Raw genomic sequence first — 16,125 nt, 5'->3', positions numbered from 1 at the left:
AAGGTTTCTTCAGACTCTGAGATGTGATACCTTAATTCTTTGAAAAATGTATATATTAAAATATTGTGTGTGCCCCAGGAGTAATTAACCTGTATTAAAGATAATTATAATAATAAAAATGCCAGCTCTAAAAATAGGTTCATAAACTACCTATAATTACCAGATACTTTAACAATAATGTTAAGACAGAGCTTGATTTTTATAACGCAAACAGAAAGTGTGAAAGGACAGAAATGTTCATTGTGTACAAAAAATTTAACTACTGAAGAATTAGAACAATTGGAAACTTGTAAATATTTAGGTCTTCTTGAAAGAATTAGACATCCCATAACTAAATTAAAAACAAACAAACAAACAAACAAACAGAACAACAGAAAAGTAAAACAAAACAAAAATGCATTTCTTTTGGCATAAAAATTATAAAACCTTTAATTGCACAAAACAAAATTAAGACAATATTTATTAGAAGTATAATGTATTCTAAGTAGTCGGTATACTGAAGCAGTCAAATGTAGACTTGAAAATGATCACACTTAATCCTGCAATTCTATTTCTCAAATCTGCCCCCTCTTCCTTATCTCCCCCCCAAACCACAAATAAAAGGATCATTTAACCACTTGGAGTAAGTAGGCAGAAATAATTAACATTTTGGTTCAAATTCACAACAGTAGCACTTACTAGTTACATGACATTGGCAAGTAATCTCTCTGTGCTTTGGTTAACACATTTTTTCAAGTGGGGAAGATAATATCCATCTTGTAGCTTTTAAGTATTGATTAAGATAACATATAAAACACCCATGCAAGGCACAATGTAAATATTCAATAGAGTGTTTTGGCTTGGTGAACAAGCAGAAAAAATATGATAGCATTCCTGTTGGTAGGTTTTTCATGGGAAGATATAGGGAAATAGCAAACCAAGGCATGTAGAGAAATTGGCATGGTCAGAGGAACATGATGGCCAGAGAGAAGTCTTAGGTGTGAAGTGATCAACGCTCTGGATTGTAAGCTCTAGGAGCTGAGAGATGATACCTAATTCATCTTTATCTTCCACATTGCCTGCTGTATGTTAAATGTTAAATTCCTATTGAAAGTGAGCTCACAGGCCAGGTGGGGGAGCCCTAAGGTGAGGTCCTGAAAGCAGTCAGCAGGAACTATATCCCTTAAATGCCCTTTGATATTCCTATCTGCCTCTTTTCCGATCTCCCTTCCCACAGTCATTGAGGTACCACCTCAATGCTCTGGGTGCTGCTGGAGAGAAACGGGAGTCTCCAGCAGCATCCCACATAGCTAGGTACTCACTCACTTTTCTCCCTTTCCCCCACAGGAGAGGTCACTGCCATCTAGTTCAGCCCCACACTGTCACCTTGTGGAAGGAGTGGTGCTGGCAGTTTCTCTTAAACTCCACTACATTCAAACTTTTTGTTGTTCCAACACAGTCAAGTCTCTCCTTGGGAAGCCTGGAAGGCTGGAGGACTTTTACAAAGGCTCTTTTATGTATGGGCGTTTGCCCAAGTCAGCACTCAACACTCCTGGTTTTATCCATGTGTGGCCTAGAGAGGCTTTGGCTGGTTAGCAAGCTCCTGCTGCTTCCACAACCCATACTGTGGTCTGTCTGCCGAGTACCCTATAGAGGGAAGTGAGACCCTCCCAGGTCCCTTGGTGTGTATAGTCCTGGATCCCACAAATCCCACAGAGGTACTTTTGTTTGTCGATGGGCACCAAATTTAGTTGTTAAAAAGGAGAGACCAAAAAGAGGGATATCTTATGCTGCCATGATGCCAACATCACCCTCCCTGTAATGCAATCTTTAAATAATTATCTACTCTCCAAATCAGAGGGATGCCTAGAGCTCTAGAAAGCTGTCTTGTAGGGGGAGAAGGTGGAATGAAGTTCTAGCGACCTCAACTTTTGAAAGGTTCAATAATAGTACACTGTAAACCATTCTTTACTTTTTGATGGTGTGTGTTACTCAGCTTGGCCTGCCATAACAATGCACCATAATCTGGGTGGCTTAAAAAAATCAAAATTTATTTTTTCACAGTTCTAGAGGCTAGAGTCTTAGATCACAATGTCGGCATGGTTAGGTTCTGGTGAAAGCTCTCTTTGTGGCTTAAAAATGGCTATTTTCTTGCTGTGTGTTCATACGGCCTTTCCTCAATGCACGCATGTGGGGTGGGGAGAGAGAGAGAGAGACATCCCTTCCTCTTCTTACAAGGCCACCAATCTTTATAAACTCATCTAACCCTAATTATCTCCCAAAAGCCCCATCACATTGAGGGATAAGACTTCAAGATATGAATATTTTTTGGTGGGGGGACACAGTTTAGTCTGTAGCAGGTTAATAATAATGAACTGGTTAAGCGCCTGTATTTTATTGCTGGATACTTAGATTCAAGATTTCATGTTGTCATTTATTGGCAATGGATAGTTTCTTTTTTTAATTTTGTGATGATCATAGTTCCTACCATATGGATTTGCTGTGAAGTGAAAGCTAAAATACTTCACATTGTGCTAAGCACATGCCTTCTACTCAGTAAATGTTAGTTGTAATTATTATTATTATATTATTTTATTTTTTTAAGCCTATGTCACCCGGTATTTTCAAGTGGTCTCCCATCCAAGTACTAACCAGCACCGACCCTGCTTAGCTTCTGAGGTCAGATGAGATTGGGTTTGTTCAGGGTGCCATGGCCGTAGACAGTTGTAATTATTATTACTAGGAACTTTTGAAGAAAACTATATACTAAAGTGTTATTATAGTGTTATTCTTGAATGTGGAGATTGTTCAGGGCTTCTGAATATATTTCTTGAAAATATCAACAGACTCTTCTGTCCGGATGTTGGTTGGTCAGGCTCCTCCATTCTGTGTTGAGGGACATAAAACCATATATGCATGCATTGCTCATATGCACACATACACAGTCCCACAAATGTGGGGCAAAGTGTGTTGACAAATCTGTGTGTGTAAAGTTTAGTGTTTATAATAATCATGGAAAAAAAGGAAAATAGTAAATATTTTAGGAATTCATTACCTCAAATTTTATTTTTAATTCAAAGAAATTACTGTATACGTTCATTAAATTAAACTGTTGACAAAACTAATGTTGTGTTTCAACTTTGAGAACTGGAAATATTCCATGGTTTTGAACAAATTATGCAGAAGTGGACAGGATGAATATATTTCAAATTATACTGAATATTTCAGAAATAAATCTATGCTAGTCTTATTCATACACTAGAAGTTTTCTAATCATGTTTATTATATTTAAGACCTTACGTTAATAGTATGGATAATGATAGATGAGAAATTCCTTCTTTGCTACCTGTGAAATGACAATAGAAAATTTCATTAAATGTAAATCTCAATCCTTGAAATTTGCTGTTTCTCTAGAGAAATCGTTATGGACCAGCCAGGAATGCTTGTTTTGTATATGCTTTCTGTCAAATTATTTGGGTAGAAAAATTACATCCACTAAACAATTCTCTGAAATAATTTATCTGCTTCAATTTTTTTTGTACATTAGTGCTAAAAATAATGACAGGTAAAACATACATAAGTTATAGACTATTTAGAAAGGAATAGTTTAGGAAAATATCTCAGGTTTAAATAACTAAAAACACAAGTATTCTCCAAAAGATGAAATCATAGCATATAAGTTAAACTATCGAAATAAAGCATTAGGCAGTTTCAGCTAGGTCATTGGTCTAAGCTATGGCCTTAAACATACAGCAACTATGTAGTCATAAGAATATTATAGAGGAACATCTAATACAATGGGATAATGGTGATGGTAGATTGGTAGATTGTTAAGTTAAAAATCTTATAAAGTAACATCATATAAAGGAGGATTCCCATTTGTGGGTAAAATGTAGGCATGTAATACATTCAAATAGAGAAAACTGGGAAAACATATGATCATGTCAATTTTTATCTTTGGGTCATTAACTATAGGTATTCTCTTTGTTAAAATTCTCTTCACTATTATGTTTTTTCCTCAGTATGACTTTTATAACTACGGGTAAAAGTTATATATATTTTTTAAGTTTTTTTAAAATAGAAATTATATATAGAAAAACCTGTTTTCTAGTATCTATCATAAGAATATGCTGAACCTGTCCCCCAATATTCAATGCTAGCTTTATAATGGGGTTCACTGCCAGTAGAATACTTTAATGCTGCAGTAATAGAAATTGCTTTCATAGGGATTTGTCAATAATTCTGTAATGTCTTGGAGGAAACTTGGCAAAGTCCTCGAATGGAGTTACATATTTAGGATTTTTACATTTCCATTCTCCACAGTAAGAAAATAATGAGTTGCTTACAAGCCTTAAAGACATTCATGAATGTTTCATATCCTTTCTTAAGTAGAATGGCAACACAGACTCTGATGGAAACAATTTGGATATAGAGAGAATAATGATATCATTCCCATTTCCGCATGTTAATTAACAACCAGGGCTTGATTTAGAAATGCTATGGCAGTTTGAAAAGCAATTATAGAACACATGGATGCAGGATTTTCCTGATAAAACCTATCATAATTTCATAAGTCAATAAATTACTAAGTCATCTTAAAAATCTTTTTTTCTAAAAAAAAATTTGTTAAATTAATGCTGAACAATATTATCCTACCCAGAGCAAAGGAACAGTAAAAAAATTCGCTGTAGCTAATGAATCCCTTTGAGGTTGCTCCTGACAGTTCCCATTTGGGGTATAATTTTAATATTGTGTTTCTTTTCTGATTTATTATTGATATTGAAATTATGCAAATTCTTATTTAAAACCGGACATTTAATTTGGTGGCAGTATGTGAAATGGATTAAGTACAGCGTTAGGGGCACTGATGACAAGACTTAGACTACTCTTGGCAGCTGCCTCCTAGGCCCCAAATACAGTGATCTTTAAAAAAAAGAAATGAGTTTTTCTGCCTTGGTTTGTTGCAAGTGTCCACTAGTGCGCTTACATATCTTTCCAAATGCTCTCAGGACATCTCTCTAACAATGCTGTAAACATGTGTCTAGTATTATTGTCACATACCTTGGACTACACTCTGGGGAATATGTTTTCTAATTCTTTATGAAAACTATGACTTGATTGGCCTATTATAATTTTTCCATCATTTCTCTCATTCCTTATGATTTTTTAATGATTACTGAGAATGGCTTGAAACCCTTACCTGAAAGTTGTTTCAATAATTCAGAATATAATTTATCATTTCAGGAGCTTAAAGGAAAATATTTTTTTCAAAACAGAGTTCTGAGAATATATATAAAGAGAAGAAAAAGAAGTTAGAGGATATTTACTCAGTAAATAAAATGACATAATTACAAAATAAATTAATGTGAGAGAAAAAGTCACTCCCTATTCTATTCTATTCTATTCTATTCTATTCTTCTACTTTATTCTAAAATAAAAATTTAAGGCTAAAAGTGAATTAAGTCTCCTCTGCTAAGACACCCGAAAGGAACATTTATTTCATTATCTAAATGTTATTTTCATGAGTAAGTGTCCATATCTATATTTACATAAACTTTATATGCTATGGAATGTTGAGAAGTTGTTTAACCACTTTGTGCGTCAGTTTTTTTATCTGTATAATGGAAATAATAATACACAGAGTTGCTCTAATGAATGGATAGGATAATTTCTTAAAGCCTCTGGCACAGTTATCTAGATATAATTTAAAGGTAAGTGCAAAAAATAATTGAATGAGTTATCTCTTGATTTGCATTTTCTGAGTTTTTTATGTAATCAGATATTTTAGCATCTCGATGTTTAAAATATTTTATTAGGCTTTTATCTTAGAACACATCATATTCTTGACACAATTTTCTTGAAGGATTAGTTACGTTTTTGCTTATAATTGAGGAGAAGTATTGATTTCTGAAATATTTGCTCTGACTCTTTTGCTGACATTTTTAACAAAAACTTGAAAAGAGCATAAATTATTTAAACTACTAAAAAATTAAAATGTTGTCAAAGCAAGCCAGAAGGTAAGTTTTCATTTCTTCTCAGGTGTTGACAATATTCCTTCTGCTACCCAAATCTGCTTCCTTTTTTGGTTTATCTCAGACTGTAAGTGTCTCCTTTCCTGGAATAGTAAATATTTTAGACAAAAAAAAAAAAATAGAATTCTTCAGTGGTACACTTCTGTGTGGTTCTTGCACTCCTTTATTGGAGTGTCTGTCATCAGGGTCACAGCCAGTCTGGGATCACTTTCTTGGAAACAACTGGCAAAGTAGACTCCCATACCAGCTCTAATTTATAACGGGAATTTCAATTTCCCTTAAATGGGTTTGACTTGTGTTTCATTCTTTATATACATTTCTGTTGCTCTTACTAGACTGACTGTTTTGGCGGGGAATCAAAGATCATTTTATGTTTCTTTTTCACTCCCATGACTTCTGGAACAGTATTTAAACTATACACCAATAAAAACTATAAGAACTCAGTAAATAGCAGGGTCAAAAAACACTCATCATACAGGACACAGAAGACTTTCTCAACTCTCTAGGTTCTGAGGCTTACTCAAGCTTGGGTCTGCCCATCTCTCCATCAGTGGGTGGGGTTTAACCTATAACAATGCTGTGATGAGAACAGCCCCTATCAGACACAGAAAGTAAGTCAGGGAACAAGCAAGAGATGAAATCTCAAGTCTAGCCTATTCTTTCTTTCTTTCTTTTTTCCTTTTTTTCTTTAATATTGATTATGATGTGGCCAGGCAGGATTCTTCTAGGTAAATTTTTCCTTCCATAGAAATAGTGTCATTTTACTTTCATTAAACCACTTCTGTTTTACAGATATAAATATGTATTCTGCATTGACACCTCAAGAGTTGCCAAAATTCCCAAAGTAAGAATAATTCAGGAATATTTTTAGAAGTACAAAATGAGGGTTGTGAACATCTAGGACTTATGACTGGCCCAAAGGTGCCAGATCATGAATAATTCCTTAGGAAAGTGTTCTGAACACCTCCCCCCCTCAAACTAGGGTAGGTCCCTATATTATATACTCTCATAGCACTATGTGTATTTCTGGGTAGTATCTTTTTATCGTTTTATTTTATTTTATTTATCTTATTTTATGCTATAAAAGTGTTATTATTTTCATTTGGCGACAGCCCAGGATAGGGATCTAGGGTGGTTAAAATGATGCCTGGTGGCTGGAGAGAGAGACTTATGAAGAAGCTGTGATACCAGGGAGATGAGAGGGGCCTGTCAAAGGCCGCTGGGCTCCGAGGGCTCCTAGCTGTGTCCTTGGTGGGCTCCTAGCTTGGAGGCTGGCCAGCATATCAGGTCGTTGCTCATCTTCTTGATAAGTTTCACCTCCTTCTTTAGGCAGTGGCTCTCCAGGAAGTCACAGAGATGAAGTCTGTGATGGCAGAACCCAGGACATGCAGATCCAAAAGGGCCTGGTTCATATTCTTCTTCAGGGCCATGGCGGCTTCCATGGCATCCAGGCTACTGCCCCACTCATCTTGGGATAGCTTCTGCCCATCCTGGAAGAGAGCAGTTTCTGCACTAATTTTGCATCTTCAAGAGATGCTTAGTAGCCTTGCACTTCTCCAGGGCCATTTCACAGAAGTAGCCCATGCTCTCTGTGGCCACATGGAAAATACAAGCCCAGAAAATGATAGATATAGGAGGCCTGTATATTCAGGTTGACCATGCAGTTCATGGCAGTCTCCATCTTGGTGGAAAAATTATAATGAATCCGGGAGCTCATGGTTGGTAACAAGGAGCTTACCACAACAAATAGTATCGGTTGGTTCCAGGAGCAGAGGATGGGCAAGAAGATGTTCTCAGAAGTAGTAACCAGAGAGGAAGTTGGAGGGTAGTTAGAAACTGGAACAGTTTCCTGGATCCATTTCATCCAAACAATATTGAAGCAAGAGAGAAATCCATAGGACTACCAGGCAGACATGCTGCCCATTTTATTTTTATATAAGTTTAAATTTGCAGAAAAGTTACAAGACTAGTACAAGAAATCCTGAATATGCTTTACCCAGATTCTCCCATTGTTTACTTTTTATCCCTTCATATGTGTTCTCTCTCCTTCTCTCTCTACCCTTCCTCTCTCTGTCTGTCTCTCTAATTTCTTTCTGCCTCCAATCGTGTGAAAATAAGCTACACACATGCTCATTCAACTGTAACAATTTAGGTTTTTTTTTCCATAAGACATCTATACATCACCACCATAAACTGCAGTAGAGCTATCATAGTAAGGAGAGTTAACATTGATATAATATTATTATCTAATTCAGAATGAAAATCCAAACATGTCAAATGCCTCAATGATGAGATAAAAATCTTATAGGTTTTTATCCCCTAGTGCATGAGACAGCCAAGAATCAGGGATTGTGTGTCAGCAACATGGTTGAATAAAATGTCCCTCATCTTATCTCCAGCAACAATTTGGCATGAATCCACAGTTAAAAGTTCCTTTGTGGGATCTATACGATCTGGGAACATACCAATGGAATCTGGAGGACTCTCATCTGCCTGTGCATTGGGCAATAGGCATACAGCCCTAGATTCCAGCTGTAAACCCTACATGGACCCGTGACCAAGGTCCAGCCCCTCTTGGCTGCAGTCCAGGAGCCCCTGGAGAATACTATCTTAGACATGAGGCTGCACCAGAAAGTATAAAGTGACATCTTTAATGGGCGATGAAATTACGGAAAACATATTGGTGTTTAAATGAGTAGGACCAGAAGCCTAGGTTTCTAGTGAAGAAGTTCCAGTATACCATTTGAGGAACGGAAAACAAGTTTGGATGTATTAGAGAGTTGTACTGAATCATGTGCTGCATGATTGGGTGGGGAAGTAGGAAAAGGCTGGGGGAGTGGCAAATAGTATTCTTGGAGGGCATTAAAGAGACAAGAATCCTACTAACTGCATCACAGACTCCATCAAGAAGCCCACCCACAAGCTACTGAGGACACCTCACCTGCAAATCCCACCAACTGGCCATTGGGCACACCAGTTCTCAGCATATCTCATACATGCCACTCCTCCACACATACACCATGTGGCTGGCTCCATGTGTATGCTCCCAGTGGAAGCAAACTTGAATGTTGGCAGATAGCTAGTGAGCAAATACAGAAAACCATACTGAATAGGCATGCCAAGGAGAGACCACAAACTTGAGCTTTACCCCTGCCCTTGAGAAACCAAATGGGGGTTGTCAGCACTTGAGCTGGTATATTGTAGGATGGAGAGAAGGCATACAAGCTTAAGAATTCTGCCACAAAAGGGGGCAAGAAGTGTGGATTAGATATATCTATAGTAGGTCTGAGAAAGCCTCAGAATCACTAACAGCACTGACAAAATTGCTTCTCTTCTGAAGGCAGTTAGTTTAAGAGTGAGATGGTAGCTACTACTTCAAGTGTGAAAGATTTTACAAAAACATGTAAGATCAAGGAAACACAACACCACCACCACAGATCACAATAATATTCTAGTAACCAACTCCAAAGACATGAAGATCTGTGATTTATCTGAAAAATAATTCAAAATACCTGTTTTAAAGAAGGTCAGTGAACTACAAGAAAACATAGATAATTCAATGAAATAGGGAAAACAATGCAAGACAAAATGAAAAGTTTAACAAAGAGATAGTACTCATAAAAAAGAACCAAACAGAAATTCTGGAGCTGAAGTATTCAATGAATTAAATGATAAATGATATAGAGAGCATCAGCATCAGAATAAATGAGAAGAGAAAACATGTAAATAAGAAGAAAGGACCTTTGAGATTATCCAACAGAGGAGATGAAAGAAAAAGAATGAAAAAGAGTGAAGAAAATCTATATGATCTATGGGATACCATTAAAAGATGCAATATGCAAATTATGAAGTCCTAGAAGAAGTGAGGCAGAAGAGGGTAAAAAGCTTATTTAAAGAAATTAATGTCTGAGAACATCCCAAATCTGGGGAGAGATTTGGACATCCAAATTCATGAATCTCATAGGTCACCAAACTCAAATAAAAGCGATCTTCTTCGAGATACATTAGAAGAAAACTGTCAAAAATCAAAGACACGGAGATAATCTAAAAAGCAGCAAAAAGAAAAGAATCTTGTAACTTAAAAGGGAGTCCTGATAAGGCTATCAACAGATTATTCAGAAATCTTACAGACCAGGAAAGAGTGGGATGATATATATAATGTAATGAAACTAAAAATGCCACCCAAGAATACTCTATCTGACAAAGTTGTCCTTCAGAAATGAAGGAGAGACGAAAATGTAGATAAGCAAAAACTGAGCAAGTTCATCAGGACTGTACCTGCCTTACAAGAAATGCTAAAAGGAGTTCTTAAGGAAGAAATTAGACACTAATTAGTAACATATAAATATATAAAAATATACAACACTGGTAAAGGTAAGTATATAGTCAGATTCAGGATATTCTAATACTGTTATATGGTTGTATATTTACCACTTAATTCTAGTATAAAAATTAAAACACAAAAATGTTAAAAATAACTACAATAATTTGTTAATACATAATATAATAAGATGTAAATTGTTACATTGAAAACACAGAAGTAGGAAGGAGTAAAAGGGCAGAAAGATTATATGAGATCAAAGTTAACTTGTTATAAGCTTAAAATAGACTGTTACATCTATAAAATGTTTTATGCAAGCCTCATGGAAATAACAAAGCAAAAACCTGCAGTAGAAACACAAAAGATAAAAAGAATCAAAGTATACCATACAGAAAATCATCAATATACAAGGGAAGGCATCAAGTGAGGAAGAAAAGAACAAGGGAACTACAAATCACCCAGAAAACAATAAGGTGGCATTAGTAATCCCACACCTATCAATAATTGCTCTAAATGTAAATGGATTGAATTCTCCAATCAAAAGGCCTAGTGTGGTTGTATGTATGTATGTATGTATGTATGTATGTATGTATGTATGTATGTATATTATGTATTAACAAATATATATATACACAAGGCTAAACTATATGCTGCTTAAAAGAGAATCACTTCAGGTTTAAGGATGCATGTAACTCAAAGTGAAGGGAAGGAAAAAGATTGCATGCAAGTGGAAACCGAAAAAGAGCAAGGGTAGCTAGACTTATATCAGACAAATAGATTTTAAAGCAAAAGCTATAGCAAGGGACAAAGGAACTCATTATTTAATGTTAAAGGGGTTAATTCTTCAAGAAGATAGAACAATAATAAATACATGCACCCTATATCACAGTACCTAAATATACTAAGCAAATACTAAGAGAACTGAAGGGGAAAATATATAATAATGCAATAATAGTAGGGGACTTCAATATCCCACTTACAGCAATGGATAGATCATCTAGACAGGAAATCAACAAGGAAACATTGAACTTGAAGCATACTTTACATCAGTGGAACTAGCAGACATATACAGAACATTCCGTCTAACACCGGTGGAATACACATTCTTCTCAAGCATACACAGAATACTGTCCAGGTGAGACTATGTTAGGTCAGAAAACAAAGACCACAAAGGTTGGAGCAGAAATGAGAAACATACCACCTTCTGAGACTGAATCATGAATAAACAGAAAATCTGAACAGACCAATAATGAGTAAGGAGATTGAATCAGAAGTCAAAAATTTCCCAAGAAAGAAAACCCAGAACTAGAACCAGGTTTCTCTGGTGAATTCTACTGAACATTTAGAAAGAATTAACACCAATCCTTCTCTAACTCTTTCAAAAACTGGAAGAGGATGGAATGCTTAGAAACTCATTTTACAAGACCAGAATTCCCTTGATACCAAAGCTTCTTAATGACACTATAATGAAAGAAAACTACAGGCCAATATAGTTTGTGAATATAGGTGCAAAAAATTTCAGCGAAACACTGGCAGACCTAATTTGATAGCACATTAAAAGGATCTTACACCAGGATTAATTGGGATTTATCCCTTGCAAGCAAGGATGTTTCAATATATGTAAATCAATAAATGTAAAACACCACATTATTAAAAATAAAAATCATGTGATTGTCTTAATAGATGCAGAAAAAGCATTTCGCAAAATACAACATCTTTTCATGATGAAAACTTCAACGAGTTTGGTATAGAAGGAATGAACCTCAACATAATAAAGGCCATCTATGAGAAGGCAACAGCTAATGTCACACTCAATGGTAAAACCTGAAAATTCCTCTAAGATCAGGAACAAGGTAAGGGTGGCCATGCTCACTACTCCTGTTCAACATAGAACTGGAAGTTCTAGCCAGAGCAATTAGGCAAGAAAAAGAAATAAAAGTCATCTAAATTGGAAAGAAAGAAGTAAAATTGTCTCTGTTTGCAGATGATATGGTCTTATATATAAAAAATCCTAAAGACTCAACCAAAACAATGTTGGCACTTAATCAATGAATTCAGTAAAGTTGCAGGATTTCAAATCAACATACAGAAATCTGTTGCATTTCTCTACACTAACACTGAAATATCCAAAATGAAATAAAGAAAGCAATCCCATTCCCAATAGCATCAAAACCAATAAAATACTTAGGAATACATTTAACCAAGGAGGTGAATGATCTGTATTCTGAAAGCTATAAGACTTTGATGAAAGAAGTTGAAGAAAAAGCAAATAAATGGAAAGATATCTCATGTTCAAGGATCAGAAAATTAATATTGTGAAAACGTCCATACGACCCAATGTTATCTATAGATTCATTGCATCCCCATCAAAATTCCAATAGCATTTTTCACAGAAATAGAAAAAAAAAAACAATCCTAAAATTTGTATGTAACCAACCACAAAAGACCCCACATAGCCAAAACAATCCTGAGAAAGGACAAAGCTGGAGACATCACACTTCCTGATTTTCAAAATATACTACAAATTATTATAATCAACACAGTATGGTACTGGCATAAATATAAATACATAGGCCAATGGAACAAAACTGAGAACCCAGAAATAAACGCATACATATATGGTCAACTAATACTTGACAAGAGAGCCAAGAATACTCGGGGAAAGGCTGGTCTCTTCAATAATTTTTGTTGGGAATACAAGATAATCATATGCATACGAATGAAATTAGTCCCTATCTTACACTATTCAAATATTTAAGTTACAATGCATTAGAGATATAAACATAATATTTGAAACCATAAATCTAGGATAAAAAGAAACAGGGAAAAAGCTGCTTGACATTGCTCTTAGCAATGATTTTTTTTTTAGGCTATGATAACAAAAGCACAAGCAACAAAAGCAAAAATAAATATGTGGGAGTACATCAAACAAAAAGCTTCCGCAAAGAAAAAAGAAACAATCAGCAAAATGAAAAGGCAACATACTGAATGACAGAAAATGTGATGTGTACACCATATATCTGATATGAGGTTAATCTCCAAAATATATAAGAAACTCATTCAACTTAATAGCAAAAGAAAATCTGATTTAAATATGGGCAGAGGAACTGAGTAGACATTTTATCAAGGAAGATATTACAAATGAACAACAGGTACATGAAAAGATACTTAACGTCACTAATCACCAGGGAAATGCAAATCAAACACAATGAGATATAAATTCACATCTGTTTGAATGGTTATTATCAACATGATGAGAGATAATAAATTCTGGAGAGGATGGGGACAAAAAGGAATCCTTGTGCATTGTTGGTGGTATTGTAAATTGTTACAGCCACTGTAGAAAACAGTATGGAGGTTCCTTAAAAGATATTTAAAATAGAACTACCATATGATTCAGAAATTCTACTTATGAGTATATATCCAAAGGAAAATAAATGAGGATCTCGAAGAGATACCTGTACAACCACGTTCACAATAGGCAAGATAGGAAAACAATCTAAGTGTCCATATGTGGATGACTGGATAAAGAAGGCAATATATGATATATATTATATAAATTAATTATATATAAAAAATTAAATAGTGCAATATTATTCAGCCATGGGAAATATAGAAATTCTGGCTTTTGCAAGGACATTAATGGACTCTGACGGCATTATGCTAAGTGAAATAACTCAGACAAAGACAAATAGTATATGATTTCACTTATATGTGGAATTTAAAAATGTCTAATTCATAGAAACATAGTAGAATGGTGTAGTAGCAGGGAAATGAGGAGATGTCAAAGAGAACAAACTTCCGCTTATACGATGAACAAGTTCTGGAGATCTAATGTACACCATAGTGGCTATAGTTTACAAATCTGGACTATATACTTGAAAGTTGCTAAGAGAGTAGATAATAAATGTTCTTACCCCAAAAAAGAAATGGTAATTATGTGAGCTTATGGAGGTGTTAACTAACTCTACTGTGGTAATCATTTTGCAATATATAAATGTATCAAATCATACATTATATACCTTAAACTTATACAATGTTATATATCACTTATATCTCAATAAAGCTAGCAAGCAATAAAATATAACTGATGATATTAAAAACAATAAAATATAATAATGATGTTAAAAAAAACAATCAGGCATTGCATTAAGTTGGCATGTCTTTTTAATCTCCTTTAGTTAATTATTAGGAGTGATGGTCATTATAGTTGCTCCTGATTGCACCCCTAATTTCCCAGACCCATGTCTTCTTGCTGTTGTAGACTGTATTAGTGCCCTATTGCTGCTGTAACAAATTACCACAAACTCAATAGCTTAAAACAAATGTATTCCCTTATATACTACTGGGAGTCTTCAGTGTAAAATTGATTTCACTGAGCTAAAGTCAAGGTGTTGACAAGGCTGATTCCTTATGCTCCATTTCTTTGCCTTTTCCAGTTTCTATTGTCCTATGTTCACTGGCTTGTGGCCTTTTCCTCCATTATCGAAGTACATCACTCCAATTTCTGCTCTGTCATGATATCAGCTTCTCCTCCTCTGTAGTCAAATATTCCTCTGCCTCCCTCTTATAAGGACACTTGTATTATATTTAGGGCCCACTTGGATAATCCAGCATAATGTCTCCATCTCAAGATCATTAATCACATCTACAATGCCTCTTTTGTCATAAAATATAACATTAACAGGTTCCGGGGATTAGAACATGAATATGTTGTGAGAGGTATTATTCAGCCTGTCACAAGGACACAGTGTCAGATAAATATTTCTGATTCATTGTATATATTCTGATCTAGAGGATGGTGTCCCATTCTCAAAGAATATTGTCAGGTGCTTCAATTATGTCTTTAACTTTTTTCTTTTTCCAGTTGTTCTACCAATTACTTAGTGAAGCATCTTAAAGTCTCCAACTATCTGTGAATCTGTCTATTTCTCTTTTTACTTTTATCAGTTTCTTCCTCCATGTATTTCAAAGCTCTATTATTAGGCATATTCACATTTATAATTGTCACTTTTTCTTAATGAATCATTCGTTTTGTCTTTGAGGAATATTATAGGTTCTCAATAACTGTTGGATTAATTTAAGTAACAAAATACAGCATATTATCAAGTTAAACATAAATGCAAAGTAAGGTAATAGGCATTAATGTTTCTGAAGTAAAGGCACTGGCCAGAGTTCCAACAGAGGAAATTCTCAGAATAATTTCTCAAGTGTTTAGACCCTTATTCGTTATCACAAATATACCTGTGCTTGCTATTTGGATCTAGGGACTCTGAAAAAGGTCACTATGGTATTTACAGCAGAAAGAATGAACCTTAACAAATCAAACAACCACCCAAATTCTGCATCTTTAGTATGAACATGAAGAGAGTTCTTGATGTTAACAGTATGTAGTCGATTTTGCCAGGTTCTTCCTCAGAGCCTCCTGGAAACCTTGGTAATTCTGACTTGCAGTTTGGGTGGCCTCCACTAGAGGGCAATCATAGTCTCTGATATACAGCTTTCTTTTTAATCGATTATGCTTTGTATTTAAAAACAAAAAGGTATGAATGTACAGATATCAAATTAATCTGCAGAAATAATTGAATAGATCAAAAGTTCTGAGTTCCATATAGAACAACAGGAGTCTTAGACACTGAAGAAATTCTACCTCCCAAACATGCTAGAAACCTGGTTTTTTATCTATAGAACTTCCTATCTCAAAACAAGTGACAAATCCAAAATATCTTTCATTCATTACTGGCCAGAAATCTCAGAACTAATCTTAACTTTATAATCCTTATTAAAATTCAG

General features: G+C 35.1%; 1 protein-coding gene across 7 annotated transcripts in view; it reads right to left on the bottom strand.

Annotated features, from left to right (window-relative positions):
* The window catches only part of LOC105309820 (putative MAGE domain-containing protein MAGEA13P), a 105,390-nt gene that overhangs the window by 24,654 nt on the left and 64,611 nt on the right, over positions 1-16,125 (bottom strand). The window contains exon 5 of one of the 7 annotated variants that reach the window (XR_897422.2): positions 5,398-7,501. The exons of the other annotated variants lie outside the window; for them this stretch is intronic. The gene's annotated coding sequence lies outside the window, so the exon portion shown is untranslated. Of the gene's footprint in view, positions 1-5,397; positions 7,502-16,125 lie in introns of those variants that run through there. 7 annotated transcript variants of the gene reach the window in all.

The sequence above is a fragment of the Pteropus vampyrus genome, unplaced genomic scaffold (assembly GCF_000151845.1).
Source record: "Pteropus vampyrus isolate Shadow unplaced genomic scaffold, Pvam_2.0 Scaffold869, whole genome shotgun sequence".
Taxonomy (NCBI): Eukaryota; Metazoa; Chordata; class Mammalia; order Chiroptera; family Pteropodidae; genus Pteropus; species Pteropus vampyrus.
This window is presented reverse-complemented; position numbering and strand designations above follow the sequence as displayed.